Here is a 17816-nt window from a genome sequence, read left to right on the forward strand (position 1 = left end):
GTAAGCAATTCTTGTTTATGCAGACTGTATAACTAATGCATGTGTGGCATTATTCCAGCAAAGATAAAAAACGCTAATGGTTGTACTGGCTGCCGAAATAACCCCTTCATGAGCTGTGTGCACAATCGTGCACATCAATATAGTGCATCAAAGCTAAAGCACCAATAAAAATTATATTTAAAGTGTCTCACATACAGTAAAACCTCGATAATTCAATCTGTTTGTTCAAAATTTGCAGATGTGTAATTTACAATGCACGTTCAGCAATGGCGCTTTTGCTTTTCCATTTCTGGTTTCTCCCATATGTATACCAGCTGTGTAGCATGTCATCACATTTTCTTCATGGTTTTTGCCGCTGCTGTGTGTTGTGTGTGCAAGATTCCAGACTGCATGAAAAGTCTCAGCCACATGCACGTTCCTGTTAGTGTGCTAAGACTGACTGACTAGGCCGACTGGACTTTTACCGACTACTTGAATATAGAAGTAAATGTTCAGACACCGTACACTAACGTGGAAGATGTAGTCACCGACAGGGTGCCAGTAGGTGATGGCAGGGACAAATGAGTTCACTCATGTGCCTGCATTACAGTCGAACCCGACTATATCGAACCCGTTTAGATCGAATTCCATATATCAAACAATTTCTGGACAAGGTATAGTTAAAATGAGTATATATAGCGAAAATTCCGCTTACATCGAACAAAAATAGCAGCGACTCCCGATATATCGAACGTCAAGCTGCGGAAAAATGCCCCCAGAAGTTTGCTTTCCCTCGTGGTGGTGGCGAAACCCGGCGGTGCGGCTCCATCCAACCGCTCTCCCTACCATGACAGCGCTGCGTTGAGCTAGCCTTTGACACCCCCCTGCAAAAAATGATCCTGGCCCACCCGCAGCGCTTGCTCAGACAGCCAATCAGAGGCTCTTGTGCCCTCGTTGTGCAAGATGGCGAAAGTGCGAGTTGTCTCGCTGCTTTTCTGGTTCATTGTGTGTGTGTCTTGTGGGCCTTCTCCCGCACTGTTGCCGTGATGAAGCGCCAGAATTCGCCTTTCGTCGTGAAGCTCAAAATCATAAATCAGGACGAACGCGGTGACAAGTCTGATGTCCCCGCAGCGTGCAAGATTCCGAGGAGCACTCTCAGCACGATCTTGAAGAATAAGGGGAGATTAGGGCTAAAGCAGCCAAACTCGCGACCTGGTGCTCGACGCGTACGCACGGCCATGTACGAGTGGTTCATCCGAAATTGCTTCAGCCATGCCGGCTTCCGCATGCTCTGTGATGGCTGATGAATGCAACGAAGCCGTTGCCGGTGTTGTCGAAGTTTGGAGCGAGCTGTCAGAATTTCCGGAAGCTGTTGACAAATTAATGGTGGACGAGTTCGTGAGTGCAAATGATGCTGTCGCGACCATGGGAGAGCCCGAAAACGAAGACTACATTGCCGACATCGTACCGAGCACAAGTGAAATTGGGCACAATGAGGAAAGCAACGCAACGACTGTCCTTTGCCCACGTCCTCCGAAGGGATTGGTGCACTCGCACTAGTCCGGTGCTTTTGCGCGAATGCGGAAGGTTGCGGCCTCAGCTGCTCCGACTCCTTAGACAATGTGGAGAAGTGCATGCATCAATGGCAGCGAAATTGCCCAAGCAGAAGAAAATGCAGGACTATTTCATGCGAAACTAAGCTAATTCCATCAATAAAGTGATTTTATAAATGGCATGTGCTTTTATGACATCCAATTATTTAGCAGGCTTGTATCGAGTTATGCTCTATATCTAACTGATAGGCGTTTTTTTGCGAGTTCGATATAGCCAGGTTCGACTGTATCAATGGTTAAAGAGTCCATGAACGCCGTCCGCACCTTTATTGAGTGTAGTGGTCGTGACTGAGATGCTGTGCACAGGGTGTCTACCAACCGGGAAAACTGGCATTCTCAGGGATTTTCAATAGTCTGGAAATACTAAGGGAAACTCAGGGAATTTGTGCTTCTACCAGGGAAAAATAGCTGTAATTTTATGGAAAGCGCACGAAAGTCACAATAGTGCTGGCTCGAGTAACAGAGGGATCGTAACGAATCGTATTTTGATGCCATGTCGTCGGCTGGAGAAGTTTCCAGTGTACAATCAAAGACGCGACTTGCCAGACACTCGATAATTCGGACAACTTCGCAGAACCACCACGTACCCCATAGAGTCTTTATGTATAAGAACCTCTGAAATTTCTGACGTATAGATGCTTCGCTGTCCGGCATTCCGGACTTTTTGCCGTGACCGCAGGTTTGAAACAGCATTAAGGGGAGACGCGGGTCGAAAAACGGTGATTTTCATTAAAAAAAGTCAGTTTTATGTTTTCAACTGTTTCAACAAGATTGATCCCTCCTCTTTCATATATAAAGAAATCAGAGCCGTAAATGATCGGTAAATTATAAATAAACTCGGTGACAGCACTCGAGCTGGCAAGAAAAGGTGCAAATCTGGCCCATTTTCCAGCGCGTGATGCGTCAAATCGCGGCGTCGCAAGCCATTGGGCTTGTGCAAGGCAGTAGGCCTACACTTTTTCTCTCCGAGGTCGGCTTTGCCGCGTCACAATCTCCCCGGGAAGTAATAAAAACTTCTCATTTCTCCGCCGAAACCTAAAGCCCCTCCATACACGTTTCCGCCGACCAGGTTAAGTACCGCCAACCTGCCCTCCTCCTCCACGCTCCTCTCCCACTCACCCCCTCAGCTTCCGGCGACAAGCGGAACTTACGTAGCTGCAGCTTCCTGTTTCGAGTGGAAGCGACGCTTTGTTTTTTAGCGTTGTTTACTTTCGCGTCGCTGGAGAGGCTTTAATTGCACGAGCTGCGGTTGAAACTGTGAATGCGATTTTATCCAAGAACCACCGCCTGTTGTAATCAGCGATCTGATCGTGTTCGCTGCTTCGCGTCAACCTGCGACGGGTTGTGGTACGAGCGACAACATACAGTGGAATGTAGTGCCTGGGCGCTTGGAGACCACTGCCGTTTTTCACGCATTTGGAAAACAGCGACCGCGAACTACCATTTCAGCGGAATACAACAGCTTGTCCCCTTTGCATTCTGCTTATGGTTACTGCCACAGCTCTGCTATGCACGCGCGGGCGTCTCACCCACCGTTTATAGATCCTTTTCAGTTCCGCATCTCCTCGCCACGCATGCAGCGAGTATGCGGCCCGCCTCTGCACCCGCCACTGCGGCGCTGCTGTCGAAGCTTGCGCCAAGGAAGCGCATCGTCTGCTATAGGCGCCTAGTGCTCCGTTGTGCTTTCGTACGGCGCTTAACTTCACGCTTCACGGCGTCATTATCTGCGCTGTACAAGCTATAGGAGTTAGCGCACGTATGCGTACAAACGATTAGTGATTTAGAAAAAGGTGGGCATTGGCGATTACATTTCGTTTTCGGCAGAATCGTCGCTTTCGTGAGTGTACATTTCGCGCTTTTGGTTTTTAATCCGTTCAAACGCTTTAAAACTGCTGTAGAAAACTACGTTCTCGAATATATGGCGTATGAATCAGTTTATTGATCAAAACATCTATAAACAATGTTATAAATTGTGTGAATCTAATTGAGCGTCTGTGTATCTCGGCGCTGGCGTTCCATACCTTCCGCATTTGTATGGCGAAATGAGAAGTTCACTTCGCCCTATCTCTTGAAAGGTGATGCTACCTCTCCGCATCAATCACACTGATCGCGAATAATTTTTATTCCTGTTTTCCGAACGCGAAATCGTGCAAGTCAGGATTTACAAAAATTGAAACAACAAAGCTTGAACATTTCCCCCGATTTTATTAAGGACGAGATACACCCTCCAGGGTCGTCTAGAGAAGTTCCATAAAGCGACTCCTTAGTTTTCAAAGCACATATAGAGGGCTACCTGATAAATGGATATCATGCTGACATTGCTCTGCTACCTCTGGTAAATAGTTATAAAATAAAAACATTACAGAGATGTATTTAGTGGACTTGTATTAGCATATTATAGTTTATTAAAACTTTTCACAGACTTTCAGAGACCTTCCTTTTCACTCCATTTACCATTCACACGAGCTTTGCTTTTTTACGTTACCTACGAGCTCTATTGGCACTGTCGTCCTCCTGGCTCTTCTTTCGGGAAAAAAGTGCATTCGTGTGACCAAATAGAAGTGTACAATCTGTGCTGTAAAATCACAGATATGCTCTGGGCAACCGATACAGTTTGTCCCTGTCTTGGCAAGGGCATAAGCTGCCCGTGTAACTAGGGTAAAAGGTCCCAAAGACTTATTTTTGTCATGCTTGCACAATAGTCTCTTCTGTGCTTTTCATGAAGCTAAACAGTTCCCTTGAAGGACAAACAAGGCTGCCAGTCACAAACTCGGGTTCAATCACAAGCATTGCTTCAGGAGGTAGAAAGTCTTGTGAAGCCACTGTATTCCTTTTGCACTTAATGCAGGAGGTCAAGATCGTCATTTTATGTGATTTTAAGTGATAGCCATATCCATGGGGAACGTCGGCACCAGTTTTCCGCGGGCAGATACTACGTAGCTCATGTCCTTGAGAACTACGACATTGTTCAATATTGGGTATACCTCTCCCTCCATTCCTGCCTCATAAAAAACAATCTGTGATCGCTGTCCATTTAGTCTTCAAGAGCTGCCGATCTCCACTGTCGAGGCAACCGCTAAGACGCGCTCTTTTCCACCAACTCATTAACCCTCAAACAGCTGATTTGCACGGGCTCCGGTTGCTCTTGTGTGGTGTCCTCTGCAGCGTCGCTCTGAGTTGCACCTGCGTTTGTTGCGACACCTGCTCTCTTTTTCAGAGATTTTCTCCGTTTACGATTTGAGGATAAGTACTGCGGGAGATTGGGAAATATGGTAGGAACTGCATCATTCCTGAGAGACCATATTCCGCGCTCGATTTTAATCACTTTTCCATTCAACATATGTTTATATGACTTCACAATGTCCCCTGCTTGGAAGTGGGTGTCGCACACTTTGGATGTTTTCCCCAACACTTTGTCTGCGTGGGGTATCGCTCTCTACCACTTTGCAAGAAGAAGCGGATCGGTCGGCGGAGAGAAGTGCCTCTTCTGTGTTGCGCCGGTACCCGCTGGTATATCCCGGTACGAAACACATTGGCATTTGGTTGCCCAGTCCTAACACAATGTGACGAAAATAAATCACATGCACCACCTACCTTCTGACAGCTAAAAATAAAAATCTGGCATTCAAGAACGGCAGCCCACGTTACTTGCATACTTGCAGGTCCCAATTAAGGGCAACATGAGCGCCCACACCGACCACACCATACCATACACCGAAAGCTGCTGAAGCTCATCTTGTGGACTACTCACGATAATGGGCACACACTTACAGGGAAAAAATCAGAACCACTCGACAAGAAAACGCGATGCATATGCTCACGTCTACTGCAGCGTCGGCAGCAACGTTGCTTGCACGGCAGCGTGGCTAGCGTAGCGCAAACTTCGACCGCAGCGCCATCTCAGTGCCTAGGCGCAAAACGCGCCCGCTTTGGGAGGAGCAGTTCCGAAACTAAAAAAGCTTTATAAACGGTGGTCTCACCATCTTCTAACAGCAGTCAAAGCGGAAATTCCCGCAGCGCAACTCCAGGAAGCGGAAACGCCGGAACCGGAAATTTTTAAACCGGAAATGCCGGAACCGGAAATACCGGAACCGGATTTGGTGTGAGGGGAAAAGGCGGCGCACAACAAAGGTTGTCGCTACTTAAAGGGGTTGGGGCACCAAATTTTGAGGCTATAGAAAGCATGTTGTAGGGTGCTTCCATATGCAAGGACACCCAGAACGAGGTATTGGACGCTGCAAACATTTCAAAATTTTAATTCAGCTCCAAAAAGTCATTAAAAACTCCTTCTCGTGGTCGAGACCCATGGCTAGTGCGGCAGTTATGGCGTCACAGAGGAGGAACGAAAATATTGACGTCATAGCACGCTAGCACAAATACGTGACGTATGATGAGTAGCGATGAAATGCCGATTACGGAGCCTGCTGAGCCGAACGCCCGAGCATAGCCTCCAACTATGACCGAGCTACACGCATATAGAAATCCTTTCTTAAAGGGACACTAAAGGTTACTATTAAGTCAACGTGGACTGTTGAAATACCATCACAGAAACCTCGAAACGCTTGTTTCGTGCCAAGGAGAGACTTATTTTAAGAGAAAATGCGTTCTGAAGCGTCCGCGTACCGCTAGCGCAGTTCAAATCGCCCGCCCTCCGATCGAGGAGTACTGACATCATGGTCTCATAGTGACGTTGCGCCAACGCTGAGTAGAACGGCGTCCGCAGACGGCGCTACGGCTTTTCTGCGCAAAACGCAAACGCGCGGCCAGAAACAGAGCCAAGACAGAGCCGACAGCAGAGCGAAAGCGGGAGTATAGTGGCTAGCGGAAGGAGAAACGAATTACGTCCCACATTACGTCCCACGGCACACGGAGAGTCCGTTTTCGTTAAACTATAGGCTGCGGCGAGCTCGCAGCGTGGTCGGCGTGATCTGTGAGAAGTGACGAGCCTTTTCGCACTCGCAACAGGGCATAAAAAAGTGCGAATCGACGCAAAACTCGGCCTAGAAACGTGCTTCGCCACAGCTAAGGCTCAATACGACCCAAGCTGGCGCGACCCAGATGTCGTTTCCCGCACCGCCACCAGGCGCCGCTACTATACCTCAAACTCCAGCGCAAGACTCCCATAAGCTGGTACTTCATTCTATGGCGCAAACTTCGACGCTCGTCGCAATGGACCCTGACACCGACAGATTGGCTCGCGATGGTGGGCTCAACTTCAGCGATTTGAGCACCGACGAGCGCGACCTGCTGCTGAGGGCTCGCACTGCCGGCGTCGTTGCGTACTACGACGGCGGCCTCGACACCGGCTCTCCGGAGCGGGAAAGCAACGAGGGCTTCCCACGACATCACATGGACGTGGCATTCTCGCTGCTTGTTCCAAATGAAAGTGTCGCAAGCCAGCAGAACCCTCGCAGCACGAAGCGATAACGAAAGTACTGAAACTCCAAAGCGTGCGCGGCGCAGAGTCGAGCGCGCAGAGTCGAGCGAAAACGAAACCTTTCGAACACCCATATTACTGAAGGGTAACGTCAAAATGTTATTTTTTCTTAGAGTCGAATAGACGTAGACAAGTAGCATTTTTTTCCGTCTTATAATCGAATGAAATGATATTTTTAATACGAGTAGTTGAGTATTAGTAACACAAATTATGAGGAGTCCTTTCGTCATCGGGCTAGTACCGGAATGTCGCTGGGGGGTCTCAAATCGTGTCATGCATTTACCTCAATTTCTCGGTTACTAAAGCTCTGTTCGCGATTAAATTGACGCCTTAGACGTTCTAGAACATTGCTCTACCACTTTAACTTGAGTTTCTGGTAACCTTTAGTGTCCCTTTAATGCAAAGAAGGGGTAAGGCGTGCAGACACGGACACAAGAGAAGTGGACAACACAAACGCCGCACGGCGGCCCGCGAACGGCAAACTGCGTGTAACACTAGCCGGCCGACTCGTGATGCGGCGTTCGTGATGTCCGCTTCTCTCCTCGCATAGTCGCATAGCTCGGCAGCTCAGAGCGGTCTCTCGTTCGCTTGGCCTTTCTCAATGTGAGGGCCCGTCCACGTTACCGGCACGGAGACTCACCGTACGCCGTTTGCCGTTTGCGGGCCCCCGTGCGACGGCGGTTTTGCTCGCGATCGAACGGCGAGATTTCCTTGCCGTAGAGAGGATGGGCCCAGGACCCATTTGTGCGGCAGCCGTACGGCGAAGCGGCCAATCAACGACCGAGGAGCGGTCACTTACCGAGGAGCGGCAGCCTCTCACCGCCTCTGATCGTTCGGCGCCGCCGATATCGTCGCTAGGCCTTTTCCGGTTCACTTCAAAGCTAAAGCTTACGGCGCATCGGAATGAATCACCGACTCTCACAAGCCGCAATATTTTCTTACCGTTGTTGTCGCTCTTCGCAATAATTATAATAATCGCGACATGTACTTCGAATCGCCAGTTGTTTACCTGTGCTGGGAGAGCACGCGTACGCGTGAGCAGACGACGCAGCATCGTTTTACGTCACTATTTTTTGTGGCCCACGTGACCAAGCCATGTTGCGTTTCCTCCTCTGTGACGTCATAGCATCCCCCCGGAGCCCAGAAACCGAAACCGAAATCGCTCGGTATAATAATGCTATTAAATTATTTATCGGATATATATGAATCCCGCTCTGTGTATCGTGCTCCCTGAAGCATGACTCAACGCTTGAATCAACAAACGCATGAACGAAAATTTCGATGTTTCCACCCCTTCAAGAAAGCGGCGGCGGCGCGTGTATGGAGGGGCTTTACCGAAACCAAGCGCTTTCGCTGGATTTCTAACTCACGTGGTGCGATTCCAGCCACGCCATTGGCTGCTAGCGCGCGGCGCGGCCGCAGGTTGTCTGCTCTTTCTGCGACGCGCCGCTCTCTCGACGTGTTCCCAGGCTTTCAGGCATTTTTCTGCTCCTTGTTTCGATGGATTCCGTGAAGAAATGCAATTTTCGATCTCGAAAGTATCGGTCGAAGCACAAGTTCAAGGGGACTCGCCGCAAAGTCAAGCGGCGTGCAATAAAGACGTCCGCGGCAGCTAAGCCTAACCTAGGTGACGGCGACGCTTTCGACAGTTCAGAGCCGGCCGGCCGCTCAAGTTTCGTTGACAGCACAGACGAATTCGTCAGCGCATCGGAGAAAAAGTAATCTTTGACAATCAAGATAAGAGCGGCGAGGAGACGGCAAGCACCTTTATCTGCGAGATCGGCGTCGGGAACGTGAGCGCCGCGGCATGTCCGGCGTGCGGACGGCGCGACCTTTTTATCCGTGAGTTGGCCAAAAAACGGAAACGACTGGCGTCGTTTTTGGGGTTGTGTTGCAACAATGCAGCGTGTACCACGTCCGTTATCTCGTCAACGTATTCGTCGCGGCGTGCATCTCCGGTAGACGATGCTAACGGTGGAGCGCGCCCTTCGGCCAGCCCAAGAGAGTTTAGCCGTGAATATCAAGGCAGTGGTTGCGGCGCGCGCATTTAGAGCTGGACACAATCAACTCGTCCGATTTTGTGCAGTTCTTGGTTTATCAAAACCGATGCACCATAAATCGTTCACCGCCATAACAAAGAAAGTGCACCTCGCTGCTACAAAAGCAGTGGCTGAACTTGGAGTTGGCTCGGAAAGTAACAGCACAGGAAGTGGGTCAGCATGGTGCTCACGAAGACTCTATGAGAGAACAACATATGGCGCAGGTGAATTCTAAAGTAGTGCACTGGATCTCGATACCCTGGCCTGCATTATGTGCAATTTTTATATAGATTTCAGCGCTACGACACAAATAAAGAACTTTTATAACTTTCAATCGTGTTTTTCTCAGCTTCATATTTTTGGCCAAACATGGGTTTTGTGCACGACATTTGATGTACTTATTGTGGTTCAATCAAGACCAAATTTGGTGTGCATCATCTTTAAGATGTGTAGAACGCACTGATCTAGGTTTTAGTGCAACCATTTTATTTTTAAGAATGGAAATGTTCAATACCCTTGGGTACCAGTCACTGAAAACGAAGCATCAGGTATGAAATTCTTTCAAAATGTTGCCTGTCAAGGGAATTGCATTATCTTGGTTATTAGCACTCACTGGAGTGTTAGGGACAAGAAACGCCATCTTGCACTGCTATATCATGCCAACTGCTAGGTCCAGTAGCTGCACAAACATGCACTGTTTCTCACTTAGGCATGGCACTTAGGACATGAAAGCATCGAGCTATCCTAAAACTAAAAACAGATTTGTAATGAAGATATCAAGCTATATAAGTGGTACAATTTTCATTTGCCTAGCAATAATATTTAAAAAGAAAGGTTTCTGAGGAGCGTCTCCCCTTAAAGCCACCTCTGCCGCCGTTTTGATTACCTTGCCGCATTGAACCGACGTTCTCGCACGCAGATCCACTGGCAGCTGTAGCCACTACTGCGGCAAATGCTAGGCCGGTGCTTCGACGTTCGCGTTTAAGCTTCTTGCCATTCAGCGCCGCCGTGTTTTTCATTGAAAGAATTCACCGCTGTCAGCAATGGCACCGAACTCCGCCTTTGTGGTCCTCGCGATTGGCTTCGAAGCTCAGAAAACATGGCGCGTTGCATAATGCTGGGTCCCGAAAGTCAGCTTCGCCTTAACGCAGCAATGTTACGCGCTGAAGCATACGTGAAAATATTGGGGTGAAGCATAACAAGTGTGGGAAGGGGCAATTGTCACGGGACACAGTATGTATTCCTTAATTATACACGCGTCTACCCGGCATCTCACATCATAGTACGAGCACTGATATGCCTAATAAGTGTACTGGCGGGCCTTTTTGGATGTGCCTGTGGCGTTTTGAGCCCTTAAGGGCAGTAAACGACTCATTCATTTTTTCGAACTGCCCTATTTTTCGCATGTTTTTGCGGCCCATAGGGAGTTAGAAAAATCTGACATTGACTGTATAACTGACCAAGAGGATGCTTCAAATGATCCATGGGGTGAACGCGTGGCAGAAGGAAGATGAAAACAGAAAGGACCTATGCATTGAGGAATGAACAGGAAAGGAAGCGTGTTGCCGCTTCTTTCAAGGAGCTTGAGCTCAAGAAAACAGTGTTGGCTGATGCCAAGATGCAGATGTCCCTCATGCAAACCAAAATAAACTCTTTAAAGCAGTGAAACGCAACACTGAGGCGTTGTGTGGGCTGAGAGTATCTCAGGACAGTTGAGGTTGACCCACCAGCTGTTGGGAGAGAATCTCGCTTGTGACAATGTTTGGGCCTCATACCAATGAGCTTGCTATCAGTTGATAGAAATAGCTCATATTCAAAAATATTTGCTTGTGTATGCATCTCCTTTTCATTCGTATTTGAAAATGTTCGACTCAATTTGGAATGGGTTTTACCATTTTTTTCACCTTGCATTTTATAACACCTTCCTTGTGTTTTCTTTTTAAATAAAATATATTACTCCTTACTGTTCAAACTGGATTAAGTTAATTTTTTGGTTCAACATGCTTACTATAAAGTGACAGGGAATTCAGGGAATTTTGCAAAGGTGCTCAGGGAAAACCTAGAAAACTCAAGGAATTTGGAAATGTCAACTTGGTAGACACCCTGTTGATTGCATTACCACAAGCTCCCTCCTCTCCCCTTCTTTCCCTTTGTTTGCACGGGAAAGCGGCACTCATGATGCCACCATATTTTTTTCTTACCCGCGCACACTTTCACTCGCACCTAAAGCACACAGTGCGCGGAGTGTGGTAGGATCTTATTGCCCTTGGATTTTATACGGAACATGATGCAACTCCACTTCGGCGGTTGCTCTTGCTGCGCGGCACATGATTTTAAAGTTGCGTTTGCAAGCAATCACTTGTAATTAACCATTTGACCATCTGCGTCCGCGGAAGTCTCCATTTATTGTCTCGGCATTCCTTCGCTGTGGTAGTGAAATTTCGTTATATGAAATCGTACACAAACACACTTTGTTATAGTGAGGTTATAAGTACATGGACAAGATGTTATGAAAAGTTAAATGTTTCGTTATATCGAGAATTTCATTATAAATAAGTTCGTTATATCGAGGTTTAACTGTACATTAAAACGTGAGATTTTCAGAGTACATGAGGGACGCAAGTCATGCCGAGCGGGCCTCTCTTGGCATGGTGCCCATGGCAAGGACCGACTGTATGCTTGATTACACCTTTTTCTGCTGAAACGGACACTTTAGACGTCGCACGTATACATCGTACTTCTCTATCCATTGCCCTCTGCTCGTCGCCATCAGTGGCAGACGAGAAGATGATGCACTGCTGTCTACTAGCGCTGCCGAACCATTGGTCATTTAGCTTAAACTGTACATGTGTGCAAGGGTGAATCAGAAAGTCTTTGCCCCGATTTTTTTAGCCAAATTATGGCTGTAAATGCGAAGTCAACATATCCATTCCCAGCAGTGGACCTTTCTTGGACCGGGTTAGGCTTGTCTGCCGGTAGCTTCGCAGCGCTGCTGTCAGTTGTTGAAGATGGCAGCTGGGCTTCACACGTTCGCGACATAAGAGCAACGAAGTGGGATTCATTTTCTATGGAGCAAGGGATGAACGCCTATCAAAATTCACAAAAAAATGCAGTCCACGTGTGCAGAAAGATGTCTCGCTTTGAAAAGTGTGAGGTGATGGACAGCAATTCATGTACAACTATGAAGCCAAGGCAGCACTCCGACGGTGGTTCCATAGTCGCCCGGACAAATTCTGCCGCAGGGGCATCTCGAATTTAGTGCTGAGATGGGACAAATGTCTTAACCGGTGCGGGGACCATGTGGAAAAATAGTGTAAGGTATGTAGAATAGTATGTATATTCGTAATTACCTCTATGTACCTTATTTTGGCTCATAGAAAATAGGCGCAAGGCTTTCTGATTCGCCCTCGTACATATAGAACATACTACATATCGTCTGTATGTACAGTTAAACCTCATTATAACGGGAGTTGGTGCAATCAGTAATTTGCTTCAGTACATTGAAATTCGACCTTCTATGTAAATAAGTACAGTCGCTGATGATTTTTCTTACATGGAAGGGGCCGCAAGGCTTTCCTAATTATCGGATAATTGGAAAACACAAATTTGAATGAGAAAAATTTCATTTTCTTGAATTTGAGAGTCGGTGACGCAATGTACAATTTCATGCCATGTCGACAATATCTTCACACCGGTGGTACGATGCAAAGCCAGCCATGATTTTGCGTCCACTGTACCCCCACGGCTGATACAGTAAACTCAAAGTTGTATGAACGTCGGTTTAACGAATATTTCAGAATAAGAAACTTTTAGAAAATCCCCTGCAGTTTTCCTATGCATTCAATGCAAGAATCTTTCAGTTAAACAATTTCTGAATGCCAAGTATTTCAGTTGAGCAAACTTGATCTGTGGACCTGGGCTCATTTTTTAAATCAGTTCAATGAAATTTTGCACTCTGCAACGCTGGCGTAGTTGATACCCGCCGCCCAAAAATCGCCCCTTCAGCGTCGGCTACGTGCAGTGTGACAGTGAGCTGATTACCTGTGCTGAACCATCAGGTCTGGAACTTGTTTCCAGTGTTCGTCCCAAAGAAGAGTGCGACAAGGAAGATGCAATAGCAGAGGCAAATTCACATCCTTAATTCTAGCCGAGGCTGTATGGAAAGTTGCGACACTTCGTGTCTTGGCAAGAAGCTGTGCTAGAGGAAGTGCACAAAAAAACATTCTCTCTGGAGATTGTTCCTTCTTGTGCTTTAAGGGCACCACTGAAAATTAAAATTGAGATAGCAGCAACATAACTGTTATGCACTTCGTATGTGTTGATCTACATAACTCTATAAATTGCATTTCACACTTTTGACTTGATGTTTGCTGAGCCTTATGCTGTTCCATATTCTGGTGAATATTCAGTTTAGTGAACTTTCAGTTAAATGAAATATTTCCTTGTGTCATCGAAGTTCACTCAAGTGAAAGTTCACTGTAATGTCACCCACAGTGGGACAACGCTATCGTGAAAAGACTCATTCATAGACACCCGCCTATGAATGCGAAATATCCTACGGAGTGTCAAATTTGATTATGACTATCTCGAACGGAAGTGTTCTTGGAGAACCAAACAAAATGAAGTTGTCTTTGAATTGATCTCTCAAGTTTTTAATATAAACATTGGTGCTAATAAATCGTGAAATAACAAAATTTATTTGCCGGCTCTACTTGTTCACAAAGACGGCCTCTGCCAAAAGCACATAAACCACCTATGCAAGCAACAATTTGCGTAGATAACATAAGTTTTGTCAAAATTATTGATACTTCAAGATTAGAGAACTTGTATACAGTCAACTCTCGTTACAACAGACCCTGATAATTTGACAGAAGATGTCCATTTTATCCGAGGTCCATAATATCCGAAACACCCGACTTGTGAAATTTTGGTCGAAATGTGTAATGATGTTATTGGAAAAAGTGAGCGACAAACGCCCAAAGTAAAAAAACAAAAAAAAATCTAAATTTCACCTGAAAGGCAAAGCATCGATTGCGATAGCAATTCACATCTCACTTGAACCGCAGAAAGTCGCTGTCAAAACGTTACGAGTGAGGAAGCACGGTAGCAGTAGCAAGTGAACTGACCTTCGTCCTGTCTCTCGCTCCGACGCAAACTAAACATTGATAGCAAAGCGCATACAAAGCTACCAGCACTGGGTACACTTTGTCCACATTGAAGATTGCTTTGAAGATGAGGGCTGCGCGGGCGCGTACTTTCTCCACATCAGATATACGGCGCCCACGCAGCTGTGCCGTAAGCAGCAATCGCCAGAGTAGAAGGCGCACGCGATATTAAGCCTGTGACGACACAGCAAAAGTACATTTTATGCACCAGATTTTGAAAAACATTGCTGATAATTTTGTCCGCTGTAGCCGATAGTCCATTGTAGCATGGTCCGTTCAAAGCAAACTAAGGTTGAAATATGGTCTGTTATATCCGAAAGTCTGTTGTACGCAGAACCGTTTTAATGATTGTAGACTGTGCTAATCTGGAGATAATGGTGTTGCGTCAGCAACGCAAAGATAAGAAATGATAGGTAAAGGAGGGGAGTGCTTTAGGCTTCACTGTATTATGCAATACATGTCTTTTTTTTTTATTCTGTTTCCCTGATTGCTCCGTTCTAAAGCACACATTTAGAGCTGAAAGGTCACAGCGACGGTTCTCAAAATACCTCCGCGCAACTGCACGTAGCTGGTCCAAATGCTTCCTTCCTTTCCTAAGCCACTGAAGCGCTTTTTTTAAGCACATCTTAGGGCACCACTGCTTTGTTGTGGTATATAGTGAGAACTGCAATGAAGGGGGTGTCATTTTTAGTGTTTGTATTGAGCTTATCAACCAGCGACCACGTACTGCTTTCACGTGGCTTGCCTACTCTAAAAGCTCCATATAGTTCAGATTTGTTTCATTAACGTGCTCCGAAAGAACACTTTACTGCTCCAAAATACATTTTTGTTTGCTTCCTGGGCTGCTCTGAAATGGCACAGGCCAGTAGCATCACTGGGTGGCTGTAAACAGATTTGCCGTCATGTCGACTCCAAACCACAACTTTCGTTGCCAGCTCCTGACAAAGCAGCAGTGGCCTAAAGGCGCGCACACACCTGCAGAAAAATGTGCACAGCGTGCCGCAGGCGGCAAGATGCTCGTAGCAAAAGCTGCCTCATGGCAGCTTTTTCGCGCAGTGGGAGGGATCGGTCCTGGACCAATTTCTCGCGGCTTTCCGCGGCGGCAAGCCAGCCGCAAACGTTGGAGACCAGTGAGATTGATTCCTTGAGTGACTTGTGTGACGCACACTAGTTTCGTGAGGACTCGCCCGACCACTCGATTCGTACTCGCATGTAATGTGAGCCGCAGCATTCGTTTTGTACTATCATCTTGTCGCGTCAGCTCAAACTCATTTTGTGTTCTTGGCTTGGTCTTGTTCGCGCTTGTTTTGATTGTCATGGTTTGCGAGTGTTTTGTACAATGGTGAGTCTAAATCGGGACATCCTGATGGAAAGGTTTTTGGAAACAGTGTGTCATATCCAATTCTGTACAAGATGAACCCTGAATACAAGGGCGCGGAGGCAACACCCTGTACCTCGTTCTCCCTGTGTCTTATAATTACAGCCACAGAGTTCGTCGTGTGAACTAAGTGGGTATAATTTGCATATTGAAATATGTGGTGTAAAATAATTAGAAAATTAATTAGCATAATCATATTCAATTAAGTATTTTTATTTCTCGTAGTAGTAATAGCCACCTCATCGAGTAATATAGATCAAGGGTTAGAATTCAGCTATCTACCATAGGCAATCTTGAACTACATCAACCTTTTGACACAACGTGAGATTACCGAACTCACTGCGAAGCTTAGTCACTTGATAATCTTGGTTTGCTTTCAGATAAAATGCAGGTACTGGCCCCACTGTTTATGTTATGCTTTCTTTTCACTTTCTTAAAATTTGGCTGTGCATTAGCCAGCTAGGTTGTACTACATAAACAACATGCATCCCATGCCCAACTCACTCAAATAACCTGAGTAGAGCTTACAATAGTTCACTGATCATGTACATACTGTGCGAGCTTATATTTTATATAGGTAAAAATAATAAAAATAAACATGCATGTATGATGCTGACAGCATCAAATGGTCTCACGTCGATCATTCTTTTTTGCTGTCGTGGCTGAGAGATGGAGCATGCCTCTAATGGTACTGCTTAATTTTTGTGCACTTTGGTAATGTGTCTTACATTGTTTAAATGCTGAATTAGGTATGTCTAATTAGTAAAGGTGCAACAGATTGGTCACCCAGGCCGACAAGAAAGAATTTATTTGATTTCACTCGAAATAAGTTGTCTTATCAGCAATATAAATTATTTTCTTTCATATAAATATACTCCTTGAAAACATCTGATGATTATATATCTGCATAAGGTCACCGTTATACATACATATTGCTTCTATGCCAGTCATAATCAATTGTACACTCACTGCTTAACCTTCACTTCCTTGATGCATCAAGTTAATCGTCTATGCACAACATTTTTACTCACGGTAAGAACTTCATTCATGGCTAAGCACGTATTTTATTTTTCTGCTTCAGTTCAGGTATTATATTGTTAGGAAAATTTGCAAGCAGCAATCATTCAAATTCTAAAAGGCGTGTTTTATGTCACGCTTCATTTTTAGTGTATTTAAATATGTAAGAAAGGAAAAGGCATTTCGTGCATCTAAGTGTGTTAAGCACACTCTTAAAATTGTCAGAGTAAAAAAAACTACATGAACAAGCAAATGCAAGCAAATCAGCAAGCCGTACTCGAAGCCTCACACACGTGCTCAGTGGTAAAGAGGGGTGACTTGTCGACCTGTGCAGCTGTATTCCAAGACAGTTTTGTGTGTTTCTGCAAGCTGTCGCTAGCACAACTACACAAACTGTGTTATCGTGCCGAACACAACCAAGTATAGATAGCGACATATGGGGATTTGAAGACTAGTCACTTTCAGCTATACTATCACTTTCGTGTGACAGAAGGCGGCATATTGGATGATTCAAGAGGTTTTGCTCAACCAGCCAATGCAGTGTGCACTGAAAGTGATAATCTGAGAAGACTTCCCATGATGCAATTGCAATACATTTTGAAAGCTGGCCTAGGTAAGGTGACTGTGCATTGTTTCGAACAAGGACGACTGTGCCAATGCAACACATGCGACTGCACAACAGAACTTGACAGCCTAGAGTTGCGTTTTCACCGTGACGTGGAAACTTGAACTTGCACCTACAAAAATCTGCCATGTCGTCTGCTGTTAGATATTTGCCAACCTTGAACACCTTGCTCGACCGAATGGTTGCCAGCTGTCAACTAATCACGTCATCTAATCGGAGTGCACGTGCAAGCCGCTCATGCATTCAGCGTGCAGCAAATTTTGTGACATGATCAGCCTTGCGGGTGTCTGTACCGGTCCACATGCAGGTGGTCGTGCGTGTGGATGTGGGCGGGACGGACGGGCAGATTGAGTGAGTTTTGGCCCTAAATGCAGCCAGTGTTCTCCATAAATACCGTACACTGTCAACATGATTAAGCTTCAAGCATGGTTGCCCCTCTCATGCCTGTTGGCACTGATTGACATGACCTGCTGGTAGAGAGGGAGCTCAGGCTTTTTCTTGAGCTTCCTAGCTCCTTACCTTGAGATATTCATATGCAAAAACATTTGGTCTGTATGATACAG

The 17816-nt window shown here is 46.1% G+C and overlaps 1 protein-coding gene across 1 annotated transcript in view; it reads left to right on the forward strand.

Annotated features, from left to right (window-relative positions):
* Positions 1-17816, forward strand: part of LOC126544089 (uncharacterized) — an 88310-nt gene that overhangs the window by 59705 nt on the left and 10789 nt on the right. The gene's annotated exons all lie outside the window — the stretch shown is intronic.

Source organism: Dermacentor andersoni, chromosome 1, assembly GCF_023375885.2.
Source record: "Dermacentor andersoni chromosome 1, qqDerAnde1_hic_scaffold, whole genome shotgun sequence".
Lineage (NCBI taxonomy): Eukaryota > Metazoa > Arthropoda > Arachnida > Ixodida > Ixodidae > Dermacentor > Dermacentor andersoni.